This window comes from Triticum aestivum, chromosome 6B (assembly GCF_018294505.1).
Source record: "Triticum aestivum cultivar Chinese Spring chromosome 6B, IWGSC CS RefSeq v2.1, whole genome shotgun sequence".
Classification (NCBI taxonomy): Eukaryota; Viridiplantae; Streptophyta; class Magnoliopsida; order Poales; family Poaceae; genus Triticum; species Triticum aestivum.
Genome location: NC_057810.1, coordinates 710,834,053 through 710,839,315, shown reverse-complemented (window position 1 = coordinate 710,839,315; position 5,263 = coordinate 710,834,053). Strand labels below are relative to the sequence as shown.

The window sequence follows — 5,263 nt, the reverse complement described above, 5'->3', positions numbered from 1 at the left end:
CAAGCCAGCCACAGCCCGCGAGAGCGAGACACGGCACACCAACAGAAATCCATCGAGGCATCGACCGGCCAGGACAGGACGCGAGAGGGTCCACACCAACAGACAACAGTGCACTTGTACGCGGGTCCGGCGAATCCATGGGTGGAACGGCGCCGGTGCCGGGAGATACGGCGCGGCGTCCCCGTGTGGCCGTCGTCCTCCTGCCACCCTGGGCTTGCGTGCCCGCCGCCGCTGCGGCCTGCGGCTTGGTACGCTCCTCTGGCGCAGGGCTACTGATGGGTGCCGCGTCGACCGAGCAGGCCGCGCGGGTCGGAGTCGGACTCGAACTAGTAGGTCGGATCTAACATATAAACGCTGCTGTGTTACCCGCCATTCTAGCGCACTTGCGCTCGCGAGGCCTTTTCCACCCCACGATCGATTTACTGTCGCTCGTTTTACCGTGTTGTCGGCTGGTCAACCGTCCGTCTCTTTTACACCCGCATGCTTTGGCTGAGATTGCATGACCGGTGGGCTCGCTCATTTGTGGGGCCAAGAAGCAGTGGGCGGGTTGCGCGCCCACGGCGTCGGCGAGTGGCTGGGTCTGGGGTTGGGCAGATGAAAACCTAACGCACGCACGCACATGGCCTTCCCCCTCCCTCACTTTTACTCCCTCCTGGCCGCCGCCGCCGCTCCTCCTCTTCCTCCTCTCTCCCGTAGCAGATCCACCTCCCCTTCCTTTTATTCATCCTCCACGCGACCATCGACGATGCGTGGTTCTAGATCGGACGTCTCCATGGAGAGCAGGGATGAAGAAGCAGTACAGGCCTGCGGTGGGGCGACCCGAACCGAGGAGAACTCGGCGACAGGGAAAAGAAGCAGCAGTGGCAGCGCTTGTCTCGGTGGGGGTGGAGCTGCTCGGAAGATGGAAGGGGACTGTCGACTTGCGGGACGAGCAGGCCGGCCCTTGTTCGCCCTAGAGACACTTCCGACGCCGCAAGCCAGGGCAGCTCGACCACAGGTGAGCGGGTCTCTTTCCTTTCTCTTTTCCCGTCTCTCTCTCTCTCTCTCTCTCTCTCTCTCTCTCTCTTTCTTTTTTCCTCACTTTCTACTCTGAAGAAGCCCGCAGGAGCAGTAAACCATGGAGGATTTGGAGGCTGCTCACGTTTGTAACAGTAAACCATGGAGAATATGGGGGATGCACGACCTTAGAGCAGCAAACCATGTCAGGCAAGGTAAAAGCAACACACAGTCATACTGCTCAAACCATGGATGTTTGGGAATTTTTTCTTAAGATCTATATGATTTTTGTCTGAATAGTTAAAGTATTTCTTTGGACTACTTTGATTCTCTGAAAAAATTGTGAGAAGTAAGATGGTTGGCTTCTCATGTAGAACTCAATTTACAGTTACTATCATTTTTTTAATTGCCACTGTTTTCCCTTTTCAATTTATAACAAGATATGTGCTTTTATCAGGTTTACACAAAAAAGATTCAGGAAATCTAGATTGGGGGAGCAACAAAAAGCTTCAGATGTGTAAACTAATATATACGTTCCATAACTTTTTTGTGTTTGCAGCATAGTCTAGAAATTTAGTGTAGAGAAACTAAAATAGTTCAAGATAAAAAGGTTGTTGTACAAAACGAATTGTTTGTCCCCGTTTATCTTGTCATTTTGTTACAAATGAAAACATAGTCGGGAAAAATCATGGAACGGTTTCTGTCATGAAGCATGAGAATGATAGTACCTGAAATTGCGAGAGCTGGCCTTCTATCTTTTTTTACAAGTACTCTGTTTTTCGTAGCTAATAATGATGGCTGCAGCTTATAATTACTGAACTATCCGGCGTGGTGTGGGCATGTTGTAATTACATCCTTCGATATTTCTGTGCAATATTTGGTTCATTTGGTATTCATAAATTTATTTATGTCCAATAGGAAGGAAGATGCATGAAGTTCCTGTTTTCTTGGGTGACCTCAGTTTCCTAATGATATCTTCATAGCATACAGATGGTTGCCAATTAGCTTATATCAGTTTCCTAATAATATCTTCATAGCATACTTTTTTGGGATAATGGTGACCAAAACGCCCCGGTTTCTCTAATTTGTAGGAATGAAAATCTTGAATTGCTTTTGATGGATTTCTCACTCATCAAAATAAAGCCACCAGCCTTCACATAGAGGTTGATTAATCACTTTGGCCAGTCGTTCTGTTTTTCTATGTTGCGGAATAGGAATGTCGTATGATCATTTATTTCCTCTGCGTCATTTTAAGTTCTACATCTTATCTCTTATTATGATAAATCATCAATATCATACGTCTATTACTCTTCCTGATTCTACATATTGTTTTCAGTCATAGATTTAGAGTGTTTTTTTCATGTTCTTGCAAAGCAGATGTGTTTAAAAAACTATAGCTATTTTACTGCTTTTCGGATGCTATGAAATGCTTATACTAAATTTCACAAATATGTTCATGTCTTTCTATATTTATACAATGTATGTTGTGTTGCTCAATGCTCGCTACCTCTGGTATTAATCTCTCTTGCATTCCTTTACTAATACCATTATCTTGTGCTTCTAAATACCACAATCTGATCAAAGCCTTACGCCTCTGCAAAATGGCGAGGTCTTCATGGCACTAAAATCTGGTATTTACCTCCATTTTCTGCCGTCAACTGAACTTTTCGAATTCTATTTTAAGTCCACAAGAGGGCAAAATCATTGCTCTTTCCCAGATTATCTAAATCAGATGAGCGGGCTCCAAACTCCAAGTGCCATTTACCGTTTTTGTGTTTTGATTTTTACTTGAGTGCCTTTGGACCGATGGTAGTATGGAGAGGTGACATTAGCACGGTTGATGGTTGCTTCTCTCTTGTAGAGTACATCTCCTTCTTCTATATTCCAATATATCAATAAAACAAGAGATCTATAATATCATTGTTTATGGAGTTCACAGATTATTGAAGATTTTTGCTGCCATGGAATTGTGAGTTTGTGACTATACATTCTTGTGTCTTGAAGATGTATTGTCTCTGTATGTGAATGTCAATATCCAGGTATGTAAGCAAGTCCTAACTTTTATTCACATATTTATCTATGAAATGCATGCAAGCAAATCACATCTTACAGACAAATGCCCCCTTATAGGTAAATGTGATGATTCATAAATTAACCGGTTGGAGATATGTAGATAGTCAGGTGTACTGATAACTGGAGTTTAGTGCTCAAAATCCTTCTACCTTTTCTACTGACTGTATTTTCTTGACGTCTTTAAGAGAAGAATGAGTACTATTAGTCATTCTCTATCATGTATAATAGTACAATACTGGAGATGTGAATGGATAATGTTCATTTAGTATAGTATTAGTAGATGATGTTTTTTTTCTTCAGTCAACTCGTGTATTTCCTGATATGTTCAGTCTATTCCCAAATTAGTTCGTAAAGTAGCCTTAACAATTATACAGTCTCTTTGTGTATTAGTACTCTGTTTTCTTTGGTTTTTGGTCAGCTGGAAGAATCAGTTTGTCATAACATGTGAAAATGATTTTATTTACTTACGCTGTTGCTTTTATCAGTTAGCAAAGATGTTTGTCAAATGTAGTAAGTTAGGCATCGCAGTGAAGCTTAACAAAGGGACTTCTGGTGAGGCCTACAAGGCTGGAAGCACTGTATGTAAGGTGGTACCCTCTGATGGATATTCATTTGTCAACTAATACATGACCACACTAGAGAAGCACACGCCGCGCACACACAAGGATCCTATCAGGTTCTAAATATGTACGTGGATGTGGATGATCTTTAAATACTTGGATGATTATTCCACATAAACAAAGTCATATTGTCATTTTTAACACAAGAACAAAGCAGTGTCCCATGACACAAATAGCTACTGCATGTGTTGAGTAGAAAATTCATTCATTAGTTATGGGGCATCAAGAAGAGCAAACACCAATGCGGTGAGACATACCTGTTCCATATAAACATGCGGAAAGTTGTAAATCCTTTCACCTTGGCGAGGCACTGTGATCAACGGCCTAGCCCAAGCATGCCATAGCTCCTTGTATAATGCGTCGCTAGAACTCCCTGCACAAAGGATTCATTATGTGAACTAACATGGCAAGTTTACTTTGTAGCATGGTAAATTTAGTTTTATAGCATTTTAACCTGACATATCGATATCTTATTGCTCTTCAAAGGTATCTAAAAGTTGTGTTCTCTGCAAACAGATGGGTGATGTTAGTCAATAGAATACCTAAGATGTCAGTTTTGTTGCCAAATATTGTAATCCCAGATTTACAGAGTTCTAGAATAGAAGATGATCTGGTGGTTACCTCTCTATTATTTACTCGAATGACTGTACTTATATCTTACGTTCAAACTTTACCCGATCTTGGTTTAGTTTCCATCTCCAATCAGATTAATGGTTTGCAGACCAAAGCCAATGTTTTATGGAGTTCTTATTCCTAATTTAGTTATACATTTCATTTGTAGTTTCTTGGTAGATAATAAGCAGTGGCAGATGAACCAATAAGTTATCTGTGCCCATGCTTTATTGTAAGCGTTAAATTTGCTCTCTGGTATTACTTTCAATGTGTTATCCATACCCATGCTTTTTGCGGTTAATTATCATGTCTTATCAACTTATGCAGAGTCCATGATATCATACAGTTTGAAGTCAAAAAATTCATGATATGGGTGATATGGAAAAGTCATTGCCTTCTTTGCTGGAACATTCCCTGATTGCCTGGACTTCTTGGGTCAATCGCTGGACGCCACCCCCGTCTCCTGGACGTCATGACGCCGCCGATTTCCTTGACGCCGCGTGCCACCGATCTTCTATAACTCAATTTCTCCAATTTCTCTCGGCTGTGAGCTCATATATATTTTTGAGCTGTGAACTTATTATGTAAACTCAACACTTTGTTTTGTGACAAGTGAACTCATTTCATATTCATCTATCAATCATGGTTGAAGTGTCTATATGTCTCTCCCTTGCCAATGTACTAAAATTTGAGGTCTACATACTTTTTTCTAGCCACAATTCCATTTCTTGTCTCTGAATAAGCTACAATAAATGCAAAAGAAGATATTGCAGCAAGTAGCTTATAGATTGAAATTTGCCGCATTATTTATTTGTCGTATTGTTGCTCAGTTGATTCTGGACGTGAAATTAAATATGACATGCTATTCTTGATGTAATTGCGAAATTGCATCCAACATCAAGTAAAGATTACAGCAAACATCACTTACAGGTTGCTTGCATTCAACATCTTCAGAACTTCAC

At 41.5% G+C, this 5,263-nt stretch overlaps 1 long non-coding RNA gene across 1 annotated transcript; it reads left to right on the top strand.

Annotated features, from left to right (window-relative positions):
* The first annotated feature begins 2,744 nt into the window (after positions 1 to 2,744).
* LOC123139871 (uncharacterized) lies at positions 2,745 to 4,959 on the top strand. Its single transcript, XR_006469673.1, has 2 exons — positions 2,745 to 3,035; positions 4,629 to 4,959. It is a non-coding gene; the product is annotated as an uncharacterized lncRNA (long non-coding RNA).
* The last annotated feature ends 304 nt before the right edge of the window (positions 4,960 to 5,263 follow it).